The sequence below is a fragment of the Opisthocomus hoazin genome, chromosome 3, assembly GCF_030867145.1.
Source record: "Opisthocomus hoazin isolate bOpiHoa1 chromosome 3, bOpiHoa1.hap1, whole genome shotgun sequence".
NCBI classification, from domain to species: Eukaryota; Metazoa; Chordata; class Aves; order Opisthocomiformes; family Opisthocomidae; genus Opisthocomus; species Opisthocomus hoazin.
The window spans coordinates 86,558,741-86,575,944 of record NC_134416.1 but is presented as its reverse complement, the minus strand read 5'-3'; the positions used below and the strand labels follow the sequence as shown (position 1 = coordinate 86,575,944).

The following is a 17,204-nucleotide window of genomic DNA, read 5'->3' as shown; positions in this document are numbered from 1 at the left end:
ATAAAACGGGATGAGTAATTTTCCCCCCTGCCAAAGCTCTTAAGCCGCTTTGGGTATTCTGTATACGTGAAAAATCCAGTACGTTAATGGGCTAAATGTTTTACTGAATGTTATTAAAAGGAATACAAAGTGAAAGCATCCCAGATTCGTGACTTCATGATAGAATTGCAAGAAGCTCTCCAGCAAAATGGTTTCTTTTTCTTCTACCTGCAAATGCCCATTCATCAGAATTACAATGTTCTTTGGAAAGAATTCAAAACCGACAAGAAGGCAGGCGAAGTTTTGCCGGGGATCTCTCTGGTTTCCTTGGCCAGTGTGTCAGCGTCCTGTGGTCTGCCTTTCAAAGGAGCTGAAAGCGCGGGGCGCTGGCAGTGCTGGCTCCCCGGCAGGCACCTCCTCGGCTGGTACCGCCTGGTACCGGTGATCCCCTTGGCCTCGGGCAGGGATGAAGAGCGTGCAGGAGAGGAGTGGGCCTCCTGGCCCGCCTGGCTAGGGGAAGCAGGGTGTCACTTGCATATGAACCTGTCTCTAGAAAAGGAGGTGCAGCTGTGCAGAGCAGAATTCTGGCCCATGATCCTTTTTTTCCTGAGTCGCCTGCATTCGCTGACACAGAACATCTTTAATGCTGCTTTTTTTGTGGAGAATTGGGGTTTGGGATAATGAAATGCAGTTTTCTTCTTCCATGGCACAACAAAAGCATACATAAGAAACCTCCACAAGGTGAAATTACCTTTTTTCCCCCGTCCCCTCCTCCTGCCAGGGCTCTGCTCAATGATATATTTACACATTAGAAAAATGAAGTGATGATACTCCAATATTCTTCACTCAGATGCAATTCTGGTCAGTGTTGGCTGGGGGGAAGATTTTCAGTGTGAAAGGTGCTCAGTGCTGGGAAGGTCTGGGATTTGCTGTCAGCCACAGAAGGATGCAGACTTCTAAAGAACCCAAAGTCTCCAGGCTAAGGCCCAGATGTTTCATGCAGGCTGTGGAAGGAGGCTTTCCTGAAATACAGGCACTGTGGAGCATGGCTGTAAAGCGTTATGTCCTAATGAGCCTGTCTGAAGTCCTGACCAAAAGACCACAAAGGCTTGCTGAGACCAAGGCTACGGCTTGCAGCACTGCAGAGATCTCGAGATAAAAGAAATCAGGTTTCTGCTGCTGTGAGCTCTCCATCCCCTGCTATGGAGGCACTTTAACCTCCCTTCTTTCTTAACTGGACAATCTGTGCGTCTTTGAGGCACAGTGCAGAACCTGAAATCTTTTTGATGTGGTTTTCTTTTCTTTCTGAATGAATGAAAAGATAGAGGCGTTTTTTTTTTTTCTTTATGTGCTTTTCTTCCCCCAGGTACTGTGGTATGATAATTTTTTTTTTCACGTTTTTGGCAACCACCTTCGAATATGCATCACTTCTGCTGTTAAAAAACACCCAACCGTTTTTATTAGTGATCTTCTGGCAATAAGATGAGTACAGGAATTCATGAGGCTGAAGTTTTGCTGTGAGGGAAGGGAGGTGGCTTCTTGGGTTGGCATGGCTGCAGAAGCAACCTCATCAAGTACAGAGCTCCAGGTCCCCTGCAGTGAATATATAGAAGATGATGGAGGTTGGGAGCAGGGGCATAAACTGATTTGTATTTTGTCAAAAGCACAAATAACCCATTCCTGCTCTTTGACTTTCAAATGTTCCTAAGGGGCTTCTGTAAATGATTTCAGAGTTCATTTTCCTGTTGTAGCTGGATGTGTGAATGTGCGTTAAGGTTTCCAGGCAAGATCCTTCTCTAAGAGAAGATCTCAAAGGCCAAAGTCCTTATCTTCATGGTCAGAGATGTTACTGGGTTTTAAAACAGGAATTCTGTGCAGCTCAGATTCTTGTTTTGTTTGCTTTGTCTGGTTGGTTGGTGTGCTTTGACATCCCTCTTGCCTTAATAATTGTGGCTTCTCTCATTGGTCACAGACTGGGGTTTAGCCTGGGAGGGTAGGCGCGCAAGGAGCTTTGATCTGTTCAGTAGCAGCTACCAATACAGTTCTGCATCGTGTGAAAACCCCATTCAGAGTAGCATCAAATCCTATGGAGATCCCTGCAGGGAGATTCCTACAGCATCTTCTTGCACCTCCTGTGGAATCACAGAATCACAGAATTGTAGGGGTTGGAAGGGACCTCTGTGGGTCATCTAGTCCAACCCCCTGCCAAAGCAGGGTCACCTACAGTAGGCTGTAGAGGACCTTGCCCAGGCAGGTCTTGAATATCTCCAGAGGAGACTCCACAACCTCCCTGGGCAGCCTGTTCCAGTGCTCCATCACCCTCAGAGGGAAGAAGTTCTTCCTCATGTTCAGATGGAACTTCCTGTGCTTCAGTTTGTGCCCGTTGCCCCTTGTCCTGTCGCTCTGTTCATTAACAATTTGGGAATTGTTTATATATGTTTTCATTGATTTGTGGTATATTAATCAGCTCTGCAGCTGAATTTAGCCAAGTGGCTTTTTTGTGTGAGTTCAATTTAGATTTGGATTTTTTGTTTGATTTCTTTGAATAAATTTAAGAAACCAAAAACCTTTGTGGTACGAGTATGAGAACACTTTGTGTTTTTTGGAGTAGGAACATTATTTCTTTAAATTTGAGATTAGAGAAGCAAAAAGGCTGCTAATTGCTAGGATATGGAAGACAAGATGGTCTCATTGCATCGCAAAGGTAGCTTTATAGACAAATTGGTCAAGTCTGACTATTGCTCAAGTTAGTCAGCTTTGACATTTTCATGAGTGTTGTGCTAATCGTAAGGGTGATTCTTGATGTCATGAGCACAGGCCCACCCTTGCCAGAGCTTTCTGACAGAGTATTTCAGAAGAGTCACACTACTGTGGCTGTGGATCGTGCTCTGTCTGACTGTGCACAGCAGATGAGGGAAGTTGGGTGGCTTTAAACTTCTGAACAAGGGTGCAGGCAGCTTAAGAGTGTGGCTGCACATTGCAAAGGGCTGCAGACCAAAGGAGAGCAGGTTAGAGAAGAACAAAAGAGGAACCTCATCGCCTATCAGTTCTGTGGAATTCCTAAGACAGTACTCCTCTGTGTCCTCAAGGCGGTCCACAAATACAAGGGAGGAAGACATCTCTTTCTAGAGATAGGTCTAGCATGGATTGCAGCATCTACATTGCATTAATCTTAAGTGAGCTCTTGCTATTGTGTCAGTTTTTTGTAGTTACTGGGGGAAAATTTGTGTGGGTTCTTTTGAACATCATTCTTGAAGCGTGCAAATAGGCTTTTTCATTAACTCTGTGCAAGTACTGCAGTCTGTGCTCTCTCAAACGTTACATAAGAGAATAAAAGCATTTTCTGAAAAGTTAGAAAGCAGAGATGTATTAAAAATGTAGTAGGAACTCAGTTTGGATCTTGGTTCTGAAAGGTCAAAACTTTAGTTTTCTCCTCAGTACTGGCAATTACTGGTTCAGCTTCTTCCACCTGTTATCTCCAGGTTTACTCTCTTTTTTGCCATTTTTTCCATCTTTTTCCACAACCCGTGGCACATAGCTGAACAGGTTTTTTGAATTATTGTTAGTTTCGATGTCCTTACAATAATTTAAGGAAGTGTTAATGATTTCCTACTTTTTCTTCTTTGCTCATATGGCAAATTATTGTAAGTGGCAGCGTGGTTATTCATTTCATAGATGACTCTTTCAGATGGCCCTTTAATGGGCATTATGATGAAAAGTGCCTGCTTGATGTTACACTGAATATAGCAGAGATCACTTATGAGCATTTTATTGTGTTTTCTTAGGTATAATCCCTGCAGTTTGACATGCATAAACTGAAAGTAGTAAGTGTACTAGGAGGTAGATTTTGCTTGAAGTAACTGAAGCCAGCTGAGCAAGATGGCAGAGGAGCCTGCAGGCTTATTTCAAATCCCACCTACATCCCTTCCCCTTTAGCATACAGATTCATGCCTGGGATTGGACCCAGACTTCTCTGGAAGGAAGGGGAAAAAAACCCAACACGTTTGCACAAATATTTCTGGCCAACAATCTGCGTGTCCCTGGGTACTTCCCTTGTTTTAGAAGCTCAGAGTGGCTGGAGTGAGGTTATCTCCTACGCATGTCTGACACTTAATCTTCTTAAATGGAAAGTCAGAAAAGATTATTCCTTTGGTCTCTTTCAGTCCTTAAAAAACAAAAGAATAATCATTTCTAAGGCATTTTGCTGCTGCACCTACCTGATTCCAGCTGTGAAACACTGGCCCTCTCAATGCTCACAGCTCTTTGTCAGGTTGCTCAGGCCACAATTCACAAACAATTCTCTCTGAGGGCATGAGATGTATGCGGGCACTGAATATTAAGGGTTTGCCTGAGTGTCATACTGAGCACAAAATGTGGACTTGGAGATTTATTTGCCTCTGCAGCTTCCTGAGCCCTCAGGAATGAGCTCTTTCTCGAACACATAAGGCTGTGTACTTCACAGACATGTGTTTTGTGCAGCTCGTCTCCGTGATTTTGCCTGGTATAGAAGTTGTCCTGTTTGACTTCAGGGAGCTATATTAGGCAAAACGTGGGCCCTGCATGATCTTTTCTCTACTCTGTATTGGCCATTTCATTTCCCATTCTCATCTGTTCCCTTCTGAAGTAGGCCATTTTCACCTGTGTGTTGCATTTCCACCATCCAAAAGTGTGAGCCGCTCTCTTCAGTTGCTTTGTTTTACCCTTTATCCTATTTAAATCCTCCCTTGTTTAACATGCATAAAGTTCTAAAACTACATATATCTTGAAAGGATGTGAGAGATATGTCAATACAGGTGGCTTTCACAAACAGCCATTTGAGATGCTTCAGGTAACCCCTGTATCCACCTCCATCTCAAAGCCAGATAATAGCTTTGTCATGGTAATCCTGTTATGCCACTCTCACTCGCTTCTACCTTGGTAGCCCAAAATTCAGTGGAACTACTTGAAAGCTAAGGTGAGAGAATTTAACCCAGGTTTTTGCATAGGCAGTTCCAGACCTTCAGTGAGACAAGAACAAATTACTCTGGTCTATATTTAGATTCACTGTTAGTGTAATGTGGATTTTCTTGAACTTCCTCTCATTACGAAGAGCTTTAGGTAAGCAGTCCAGAGCTTTTTAACAAGTTTATTCAGTAAAGACACCGTGCAAGCCAGTGGATCTACAAAGAGTTAAATTTGGCTCCCAGGCACTGGCCTAGCCAAGGTATGGAGATACCCACGGAATAATCATAGAATCGTAGAATGGTTTGGATTGAAAGGGACCTTGCAGGTCACCTAGTCTACCCCCCCCCCGCCATGAGCAGGGACACTGTCCACTAGACCAGGTTGCTCAAAGCCCCATCCAACCTGGCCTTGAACACTTCCAGGGAGGGGGCATCCACAACTTCTCTGGTCAACCTGTTCCAGTGCCTCACCACCTTCATAGTGTTGAATTTCTTCTTTATAGCTAATGTAGATCTACCCTCTTTCAACTTGAAGCCATTAACCCTTGTCCTATCACTATATGCCCTTGTAAAAGGTTGCTCTCCATCTTTCTTGTAGGCCCCCTTTAAGTACTGAAAGGCTGCTATAAGGTCACCCCGGAGCCTTCTCTTCTTCAGGCTGAACAAGGAGGGGTGCTCCATCCCTCTGATCATTTTTGTGGCCCTCCTCTGGACCCGCTCCAACACGTCCATGTCTCTCCTGTGCTGAGGGCTCCAGAGCTGGATGCAGCACTCCAGGTGGGGTCTCACCGGAGTGGAGTAGAGGGGCAGAATGACCTCTCTCGACCTGCTGGCCACGCTGCTTTTGATGCAGCCCAGGACACGGTTGGCCTTCTGGGCTGCGAGCGCATATTGCTGGGTCATGTTGAACTTCTCATCAACCAGCACCCCTAAGTCCTCCTCCACAGGGCTGCTCTCAATCCATTCTCTAGCTAGCCTGTATTTGTGCTTGAGTTTGCCCTGACCCAGGTATAGGACTTTGCACTTGGCCTTGTTGAGCTTCATGAGGTTGGCACAGGCCAACCTCTTAAGTCCTTCTGGATGGCATCCCCTCCTTCCAGCTTTTTGATCGTGCCACACAGCTTGGTTTCATCGGCAAACGTGCCGAGGGTGCACTCAGTCCCACTGCCCATGTCGCTGACAAAGATGTTAAACAGCACCGGTCCCAATACCAACCCCAGAGGAGTACCATAATGAATTTTCCCTGTGTCTTGAACTGTTTTTCTACCACTGCTTTTAGATTTGACCTTGAAGCCAAGTCTCATCACGTTTGCTTCTTCCTCCTTTCCAAATACGACTTGCTTGGGCTTTGTGAATCTACAACCTACCTTCCTATAGTGGCTGACAGAGATATTGGTCACATTTGCCATCCCTGGATAGGATATTGAGGACCAGCAATTTTCATTCTCCTGCTTTTGTTAAGGCTCTGTCTACTGCGTCCAGATTGATTGGATAGGAGAAAGTCATACATCATCAAGCTAAGCAACTCTGCCTGTACGTTTGCCCTGGTATAGCTGTCTGTGTATTAAAAAGGATGTCATGTGCATTTATGGTTGAACTATGTACTTATTCCTCACACAGACATGTAGTTCTTTATTTTCTCCCAGAATCATGTGACCCTTCAGTGTAGAGAGAGCTACTGCCCTCCTCATTGGGAAGGATTTGGACCAAGCTTGCATTTTTAAGAACTACTGGAATATGTGATAATGAAAGTAACTATTCTGAAAATAAGACTGCTTGTGTGATGGATGTGTGCCATACAGAATTGACATTTCATGTGATCTGATGCAGTACAACATCCAAATACCTGCTGTATGGTATCGTGTCTCTGAGTGGATAGCCAAAACCACGTATGGTGCAAGACTCTGTATTCATTTATACTACCTATTGCATGAAGGTCTTTGCTAAATTAGTTGGACTAAAGCACTGTCTAACAGCCAGGTGGGAATGGGGCTGCACAGGGAATCAGTGAGAAGGGAACGCCACCAAAACCCATTCCAGTCACTAGACCTGTTAAGAGGACTTCAGTATGCATTTTTTTTAAATTATGGCTTATTCATTGAGAAAAATGTTAGCTGTCAATACTTCTTTGATTTTTAGAATTAGTTTTCCCTATGGCTTTAGGCAAATAATTTTACTATCCTACCTCAGTGGGCCTATCTGTAAAAGCAGAATTAGTAATCTATGAATGTCAAAGGAGTGTTATAAGGTTTAATCGTTTACTTGTTCTGTTGAATGTTTTGGAAAATGAAAGATGCTGTATAAGTATTACTATTGTCTTCAAAGCATTTTTGTTTTGTGAATTTTCTCCGAAATACAGCAGTTTTGTGCTAGGAATATTTATATTACGGATTTTTTTTTTTTGAAGTATGTATTTAAGGTGCTTGTATAAAGCACTACATAATGTGAACTATATTAGCAATTTACTGAAAGTATTGCAGACAAAAGACTGAATTCAGAAACTCCGTATCTTACAGTCCCCTGAAATGCCTCATTACTTAGTGATACTTAATCAAATTTAATCTGCAGTAAATCTCTCTGTGTCATTAAAATTCTCCTAGGCATTACTTTCACATTATTTCTCAGGAGTTGGAAGTAGGCAAGGTTTTGGACTTTTTTTTTTAAACATATTATACTGAGGAAAGGAAAATAATTCGATGGGCTTGCTTCACAGAGATACAGCATTGAAAATAAGTCTGTCTAGTAAAAGTAGGATAAAGTATTGCTTTCTCTTTCACATATACTTCAATCTGCTTGACGCCAGATTGTTTTGCCCATTTTCCACTTTTATATGTCTTAAAGTTTTTTTTACAATTTTGATGAAATGGGTTTTATTTTTTCATGTTTATCTCTACCATGCAGAAACAAAAGACAGTTGGTCTGGACACACTCTACTGAGTTCAGTGAACCCAGTGGAGCTGCACCAAAGATGATGGCTGCCCAAAATGTTCAGCCTTTCTGTGTGGAGCACAACACGCGACTTCGTTCCATGCTGTGGTTTCTCACGGAACCCCAGCTCCCCAAGTCATGTGAACATGTGAGAATCACACCTCTTTGATAAAGTTTATTTTTAAAGCACAGAAAGAAAAAAAAAAAAAAAAAACAAAACAAGCAAAAAAAAACCCCACAAAAATAGACCAAACAGTGAATCAAAGCGATGTCACACAGAACACTTCTGTATCTGGGTTTTCTTTAAGACTGCACATGGTGAAACTGGCAAGAGGAAACATCTGATTCTTCAGTAAGTGTTGATCCTTTTGGTGAGAGTACGCCTTGCCTTTCTATGCAGTTGTTATAAGCAGCTAACCTGAGTCACAACATAGATGAGGCCGGAGACTGAAAAACTGGGTTGAGGGCAGAACTTCTCTTTACTGGAGCAGACAAGCACAGGCCTCGATTAAACTGGGCAATGCTGTGTGTCGGGCCACCAAAGATGTTCATGAGATGACTGTCAGATGTTGCTTTCCTAACTGTTCAGAAAGTACTCAGTAGTACTAGTCCATTTGCCTTGCTGCTTCTTGTTCAGCTAGCGATTTATACGGGGCAACTGTGGTACATGCTGCTGTCTTTTTCACAAGGCAGGTAACAGATTTTGATTCAGATTCCTGTTGTATGGACTTTACTCTGGTTTTAAGATCCCCTTTTTCTCTTTATTGTAGAGGTTTCTGTGCCAAAGGGAGATACAAAGTTAAACAAGTGCTATGTGTTCCATCCAGAGGTTGATAGTTTTAAGACAGTAAAATCACAGAAATCAGTATATTCTGTTAGTTTTCTGCTTTAAGCCTATTCATACATGCTGGTTTTCATTTAGCTTAAAGTCTGACACCAAATCCGTCCCATCACTGAGTCCCTCCTGTGTCTGGAGGACTCAGTCTTGCAGACTGAAATTTCCAGCAACCCAAGGGGACTTCAATGGCATTTTCTTTTTCCCATTTTTATTGCGAGTGCAAATTTCCTGTACATTTCCCCGCATGTGCTTTGTAGGGGCTAAGTGGAATGGGTAAGGAAAGGCCAGCTTGCTGGAGAGACAAGAGTGTCAGGGTGGTGTCGTACCCAAAGTGGAAAGGTTTTTGGAGAGGAAAAAGGTGCAGGAACCCCACGAGACAGGCCCCGGGTTGAAGTGCTGTCTTCTGGGAGGTGCACTCATGTTTATATCACTCTGACCACAAACACCAGTAGCTGAGAATGAGCGAAAAGGTCACATAAATGGCAAGGTCAGGTATGCTCCTTTCCCTCCAGCAGCACCTCTTTTTCCTGAGCTTATTTTTCAGTGCGTGGCGTTCTGTGGTCCTGGCTGCCAGCCATCCCCCAGCTCGCTCCTGGGTGGAGGATGGCAGTACACACTGATCGGGGGGCACTTTGTAAGGCTGAAAGATTTGGATCTGAAAGTGCTCGAGGCTGGATCGGATCGGAAGGAAAGTTTGAGAGGGACAGATATCACAGACCAGATGAGGGGCAAAGTGCTGAGGAGCTGCCCGTTCCTGCTGTGGGTCTGTGCACCTCCGTTAGTGCTTCCTCCAGCAAGATTCTGGTCTTTGGCTGGCTCTGGGATGTATTTTGATAGTATCAGTAATACCTCTGACCATAAGGAGAATTATAAGCAAGAGCTGTGTTGTGCAGAGACAAGGCTGCTGGTAGCAATACGTATCTGATGTGGGGAATGGGGGAAGGGACATCCTGGGAAAAGAGAATGAACAATTGTATGAATTAATCTGTGAAATCAGTGAATTGGTAAAAATGAAACTGGCTACCTCATTACACAACTTAAATAGAAAGAAAACAATTAATAAGCAAAGCTGTGATCAGGGAAGAAATATTACAAGCAATTTGCGAAAGAAGTTAAAAGTCAGCTAGAAGCAGTCTATCAATTGAAGCAAAGGAAGCAAACGTGGTCCTGGAGTCGAGGGGAACCTAAGGAGTATGCCTTACCATATGTGGACAGGGAGGGCATGACAGCATCCACCAGAGACAGAGCTCTTTCTATTGGGCTCACGTCCTAACACCATGCTATGCTGATGGGATGTCCAACCCATAGCTGTAGGAGTCTGCTGTTACAGTCAGATGCACCACAGCAGTGAATCCAAATGCTCCTTAAGTTTGGGCAGGGAGGAGGAAGAACTGGCTTGGGATAGGTTTTAAATCAGACACAAAGTCTGTGGTTAATGCCACCATGATGAAGGCCAAGAGGTCTCTGTGCTGCGCTTGCATTTATAAACAACTCTGTGCTAATTTTATTGTGTTCTGCACCATAAAGACTTTCCAGAGTGTTATGATGGAGCTGGTCTATACCAAAATCTCAGCTCCGAATATTTTTATCAGATCACTTTAGACTTCATGAAACCCTGAAATGTTCTTCTGGGTGTGAAGAACTTTGAACCTTGGAGAAGGCTTGTACGGGACTTGAATTTGATTTGAAAGTTTCAACTCTTTTTATACTATTGATACTTCTGCCCCTCCACGTCTGATAAACTTATATATTTATATATATCCTCTTCTGCCCAGCAGCTGTTTCCTTATTGAGGGCATGCTGCAGCCCGTTTGCCTGCTTATTTCAAACTTCATGTAGTGATGGGTTCCTTTCTAACTTAGGTAAGGTTTACACTACTATATAACTCAGAGTTTTTTCTGTGAGAGCAAGCCCTGGGTGAGTACAGACTGAGAGAGTTGCAAGCTGCTAATTGCACAAAGATAGTAGTTCCTTGTCATCATTTGGTTTTATTTATCTCCCCACCCCATGTGATTTTCAGATCAAAACCTTGAAGAGCTTAGCACGGTTTGAATCCTCTAATTGTGCTGCTGCAGCCATGTGACTGTCTGGATGTGTAATTCCCTGCAGAAGGAGACAAACTGCATGTTAAAGAGCTCAACAAATAGTGTTTAAAACATGAAGAAGTGTCAGTAGTGTACAATACCTGTGCCACTTCGCCTGAAATCTACTACTGCCGCAGTCACGTGGAGGCTTGGTTGATGGTAGCAAGCTTAGTGGTCTGAGGGCAAGAGCGTGGGTGGGGAGAGAAGGCTAGCTGGACCTTCAGCTTGCTTCCTCTCCTGTTTGACAACCCTTTGTCTCCGAAACTGGTTTCATCTATCATTTGTCAGAACGAATGATTCCTCGGAGGTCTCAGCGAGGAGGTAGGAATCCCTGCCTTGTGGAGGTAAGGGGCAGTCGCCTTCCCCGCCGCCGAGTAACCTAAATCCGTTCTTGTTGTACTGCAGTGGTGTAAGACAGAACGAGAAAGAGAGAGCAGCTGGGATAAAATATGCAGGGATCTGCTAAAGACCTTCTTCATTTATAGGTAATATATGGGAGGGGGGGAAAGGGCAGATTAAACACGATTGTTCCCATTTTACAAAAAGCCTCGCGCTGTTTTCAGAACAGTTAATTGCATTGATTGTTCCGACCTCTGTATCTTCCTTTCATACGGGAGCTGGTCGTTGAATGGCAACTTGTTTTTCTGCTGGCTGGCAGCAGAGGAGCAGGGGCCGTCTGGCACGACGAGGCTGGACGGGTGTGTGTAGAGTGTGTGCGTTTTCAGAGCACGGCACTTCGGAAGGCTGTTGCTCAGTTGCCGAAAGCACCGCTGTTGCGGAGCGAGGGAGGGAGCCTGGCAGCAGCCTTATGATCTCTATCAGGTAGGCAAACGCACAAGCCATAGGCTTATTCCTGCCTACTTTTGTTCCTCAAAGTGGTGGTGCAATGAGCAGGTAGCGGTTGGGTTTGCAAAGTCCTCTCTTTGCTCGTGGCAGTCAGACAGGGTTGGTGAGAGCAGCTGGGTGTGTTTGCCCAGAAGCCGGGATGTATGAATGAGGAGATCAATCGCTGCGCTAAAAATCACTGAGCCATCTGGGATTTACAGATAGAGGATTGACTTGCAAATCCTACTGAAACTGAGATCTGCAGTAACTGCTGAATAACAGCACATGCGATGGAGGTGGTGTAGAAAGTTATCTGGAAGACCTGAAATGTCCTAGTGGTACTTTTCTCAACCCTCGGTTGCAAAGAAGCTTCGGAAAGAGTGAGAAAACACTGAGGTAGAGGGAAATTACGTTCTGCTGCTTTTTTTTAACCCTGTTGTTGACATGTGATTTTGAACATACTGCAAGATGACAGAAAATGAAGCTGTATTTTGCCAGTACCTGGTGCCTACCAAAACCAATCTCTCTACAGCTGCATGCAAACTGGGCAAGTCCGTAACCAGGGGTAGAGGGGGAGAACACAAGTGGAGAGAGAAAAAAAGGCTCGTTCAGAAAGGCAGCAGAGAATGCACTTGGAAGTAGAATTTGGATTTTGAGTCAGTTTTATGCTTATCTGTGCTCTGTGATTATGCAGACCTACAGCAGCTGTCAGGCTGCAAAGAGGAGCTAGGGTCAAACCAAGACCTGAGAGTGGGAAGAAGAAGTGCCGAAACAATCTTCTACTGTAGGTGAAGAAGGCAGAGCACTCGTAACAGACACTGCTCACCTCTGTCGCAGCTTTCAGCATGGATTTTAAGTATGGAATTAGTCTGCCGTTCTTTCTCAGTGATAAGCAGTGATGTTTGCCTGGTTTACTTCACATGAAGAAGCTGAGGTATGGGAAAGTGTCCTGTGGGTTTCTGGTCGAGCTGTTCTAAAATATAGTGAGGAACAGAGAGAGAGTGGTTGCTGACATAGGATGTGTCAGAATTATAGACCTGCCCAGCAGTCAGGTAAATAGATACGTGTTCATGGTGTGGAGCAAAATGGGTATTCTGCTCTGTTTACTTCTCTGCTGTCTTTCATCGTGCTCAAAACCAGATGTTGAAAATCAACCATCCATAACCACGCTAGACATCCAAGTAGGAAACTAGTAACATTTGAAGCCTAGAAAGACTAAACAACTTGGCCAACGTCGAAGAACAAGTTTGGAAAAGAACTGGAAATGCAAACCAAATCCCTCAGTGTTTTATCCACTAACCCATTTCAGTAAAGCAAAATAACAGCTTTTTTCCTGGCAGGGCATGACCTGACCTTATGTTGCCTCGGACAGTTGCACTGTTGTTCTGTGCTATTCTAGCCTAGTTTTAAAAGGTGGTTCTAGTATTTATATTATGGAGGTGCTGTGTGTAAACCTACATCAGAGAGGGGAAGATTTTGGTTGCGGATGAAGTCATCTTGGAATGACATGTAAGTTAGTTTGTAAATAAATGTAGGAACACAAAATGAAATGTGGTACATGATTGTTAGTCCTCCCTGATAGTGGTATTGCTAACTGTGCTCCGTGTTCGGAGGTTTGTCTGTTGTAACAATGTTTGCCAAATCTTTTCCCTGAATTTATTTCTCGGTGGAGATATTCACAGTAAAAAGGCTTCCGGTAAAACTTTAATAAGTGGAAGGCATCCTTCATATCTGTAGTTGTCACTGGCATCACACAACAGAGGGAGTGGTGCTGTGACCTAACTGCTACCCTTGGTGATGTGTTAGCAGAGCTATGCCTACTGCACTGGTCTTCCTAAGAAGCAGAGCTGGACCTTTGTAAACTCATCTCTTTTACCGAGTCTACAGCCCTGTTTGTTCTGCTCCTGTAACACAGACCATGGTCAGTTGAAATTGAGCAGCAGTTGATCTTGTCTTTTGTCTTCTGGGGTGCAGCTACTGGAGAACATCTCTTCTCCTGCGACCTAGATCGCTGAACGGCATCACTGTGCAGGGCAGGCTCCCCAGGTAGATACTTAAGGATATTTTCATTGCTTGTGTAATGCCGTTGTTCAGTGGAATTACTAGGGGCATCTGTGTACTGAAATATGTTCACAGCTATAAAGAAAGCTCACTAGATAGTCCTATAGGTAGCTAACAGGATATCACTACAGTATCTTTCAAAGATATTGAAGAATAATAAGGAAATAATATCATTTGTCTGTCGTCTTACAAAATCTATCTCCATGCTCCCCTCTCCCAGCAGATCAGGATTTGAAGGATCTGAAACTAGGCACACTTATCTCTACATATTACCTCCACTGAGGGCAGTAGGAGTTAGGAGTAGGTAGGTAGGATGGCACAGACCTGCTGATTTTTGTAAGGGGTGGCTGGTCTGACTGAAGATGAGACTGTTAAACTCTGAAGGAATTGTTATGCTCTAGCAGGTAAATGATCTGTAAATGAGAACTTTTCCAAGGAAACTGGATGTGATACGTGATGAAGGAAGAAAATAGTCCAACGCAATCTTTCAGATGTTGATTAGAAGAAAAATTCTGTCTCAACAGAGAAACTAGAACCCAATAAATCAGTCTGAGAAACAAACTAAAATTTACTCATTTTTGCCTTAATCTGCAAGCAATAGACTGCAATAGGTATGTGAGTAAAGTCCAGATTCCTCAAACTTTCTAATCCTACCACTATCAGTGGAACAGAAGGTGTTCCAGCGTTTTTAACAGCTTATCGTGCTGGTAAAGGGGCAAATGTGCCTGTTAGAAAGTCTGTGGTTTAGTATTAACCTGAGGGGGTTAAAAAAAAAAATAAATGTATGTATATAACCAAACCAGAAAAATCTGCACAGCGTTGTATTTATGAAGTAGAATGAGGAGAGGAATCACAAAATCCACTTACAGGTGAAGCGCAGAGCAAAGTGTAGCTATAGCTGTGACTCTGACTAGCACTGCAGTATTTCTGACCCTGAGTAATTCTCATTTCACCCAGTCTTGGTCTGATAGAGCCATGCAAATTGTCTGTAAGAAATGGCATAAGGTACCTGGTTTTCTGACTCTCTTAACCAGTTGTCAGATCCCCATAGATTCACAGTGTTGTTGAAAATTTAAAAGAATGCTAGGAACTTTCTTGAGGGTAGCTGTAGCGAAAAAAACCTGTTTGCAGGAAGAGAGAGCTTTTTTTGAGATGAGTGTTGTTTAAAGAGTTGTTTCCCCTCCCTCATGACAGATGCAAAGAACAAGAAAGATGAGCAGAAGCCCACACTATGGAATAAGTAATATTCTTGCTTGAAAATAACTTTTGTCACACTTTGAGTTGTTTCAGAACAGTGAAATAGGAAAAAAAGTCCCATGTGATTGCCCAGACTTTACTCAGTACCAAAACAAATTGGAGCATTATTCTCTATTTTTCATGCTATTTTTCTAAATCTAGTTTTTTAGGGATCTTCAGTGTTAGACAGACAACAACTTTTCCCAAAGTTATTTTCCAACATACCAAAATTCAGTTTTGAGTAAACCAACACTACTTAGCATCACAGGATAATTTAGGTCAGAAGGACTTTGGGATATCAGGTCACTCAATTTAATGGTTTAATGTTAAAATAGTGCTCCATTCTGTAGCAGTTCAGTGTAAAAGTAGGCAAAACTTAACTCTTTGGAAAATTTAGATTCTTTAAAGCTGTGGAGAGATTTGGGAGATTCCCTGTGAAGATGGACTTTATGCAAAAGCGTTGGGTTTTTTGTTTTGTTTTGTTTTTTTAACTTACAGAACGGGAAGCTCAGTTTTGCTGAGCACTGCAAGGCCAGGCGTTCCTAGAGAAGTGATGTCTTTCCAAAATAGTCCACCTTTTTCAGATGTAATGGTAGGCTGGGCTCTAAGCCGTACTTTCCATGGTGTGTTTTGCCCTCAGGCGCTCAAGACTGACTCTGCAAGTGTGAATCGAACCCAAAATGTTTTGAAGCATGTAGCGTTTGTCTTTTTCATTTTGATAGTTTATATACATGTAGAAATGTATTGGGAAAACACTTAAAAACCAAAAAGCAAATACCCTTCAATAACCTGCTGGAAAATGGTGACCAGGATGAGCCCTCAGAGTCTGCATGGATTTGACATCAAGTCAGAGTCTTTCCAGGAGTGAAAGGGATCTGCTTTTGGAGCCACTGTAATTATATAGAGGATGGATCTGTCTCCCGTTGTACCTTCCCCACCTTTTGCTTAATGTGGTGTAATGAACTAAAACTTGAAACTTGTAGAGCACCGTTCCCACTAGTAGAAATATCTGCAGATTAATCAGGCTGAGGTACTTAACATTAAATCTTGCTTATTATAATTGACTGTTATGTCATGCTAATGAGATTTCTTTCAGTTTTACTGCCTGCATGCTGCTGATTCAGACAGCCAAGAATTTTAGTATTATTTTATGCTCAACTATGCCTTACTGGCTTTTTTTTTGGGGAGGGGGTGTATGAAAGGAACAGTAGATGACTTCTCTGTTGAATATCTGTATGTGAAACAAGTGAATAGTCTTTCGAAAGGTGTGTGTTTAAGAATATGAGGCTTCTGAGACATGTTAGTTTTAATTAACAAAAGCCAAACAAGTCTTGAAAATAGCATTGTATCTTTGTTAAATATCCAAAATTAAAAATGGCTGGGAATAAGGATTGGAAGGGGGATCACGTTATTAGAGAAGGAAAAAAATAAAGCAGCAATGGCTTTTCTTCTTTCATTTCTGCTACTGTAAGCAGTTATACAGAGTAGAGTGAAAAGATCCAAGTGGTTTAACTAGCCAAATGTACTTTTTCTGTTTCCCAAAGGCCAAGCTAATCTACTCACTGGAGACCTGACCTAGATGAGAGTTACATCTCCTGGGGAAAACTTCAGGTCTTGAAATAAGCACTGAAGGAGGGTTGGTGGGATCATTAGCATTGAGAGGCCGGAGGACTGCTCCCAAGCTGTGACCACTCATACTTCAAATTTACCTGTTTTCCTCTAGTTTTTCATGGACATAATCTAACTGCTCACCCCACAGCAAGAAAATGATCATCTGCTCATCTGTACGGACATGCTTGAGCTTAGGATGCAAAGTGAGCGTGTTCTTTTGAGGGGAGAGATGAGCTTAGCGTCCGGATGACTGTTTTTTTATTACTCCTATTTTTAAGACAGATCTCAAGTGAGAATAAATGGTATTGCCATGCTGAGGTCGATAGATTTAAGCTATCTTACACTAGCAGTGTATCTAGCTAATTAGTATGGTGTTCCGCATATTTATCTCAGCATGAAAGAAGCTTTGTCCCATTCACAAGCCACGTAGATGCCATAGCTCCAAGGCCAAAGCACATAGTCATGCGCAGCAGAAATTACTAACCTTGGCTTAAGAAACCTCCTTTAGGCCTGAGGTGGTGGTTTTCCCACTTCTGCCAAAACAATAAGCCATCTGCAGAGAGAAGTAAGTGCTGGCGTTCTTATCAGTTATTTACAGATGTCTTAAATAGCAGAAGCAGTGAGTCTGGATGCCATGGTGTTGAATGGTGATTTGCTGGGGGTTTCGCTTTAAAAAGAAGAAATTGGGAAAATGAACAC

At 43.0% G+C, this 17,204-nt stretch overlaps 1 protein-coding gene across 8 annotated transcripts in view; it reads left to right on the top strand.

Moving 5' to 3' along the window:
* Window positions 1-17,204, top strand: part of PHACTR1 (phosphatase and actin regulator 1) — a 413,139-nt gene that overhangs the window by 220,199 nt on the left and 175,736 nt on the right. Inside the window, exon 1 of one of the 8 annotated variants that reach the window (XM_075416941.1) lies at window positions 11,570-11,594. The exons of the other annotated variants lie outside the window; for them this stretch is intronic. The gene's annotated coding sequence lies outside the window, so the exon portion shown is untranslated. Of the gene's footprint in view, window positions 1-11,569; window positions 11,595-17,204 lie in introns of those variants that run through there. 8 annotated transcript variants of the gene reach the window in all.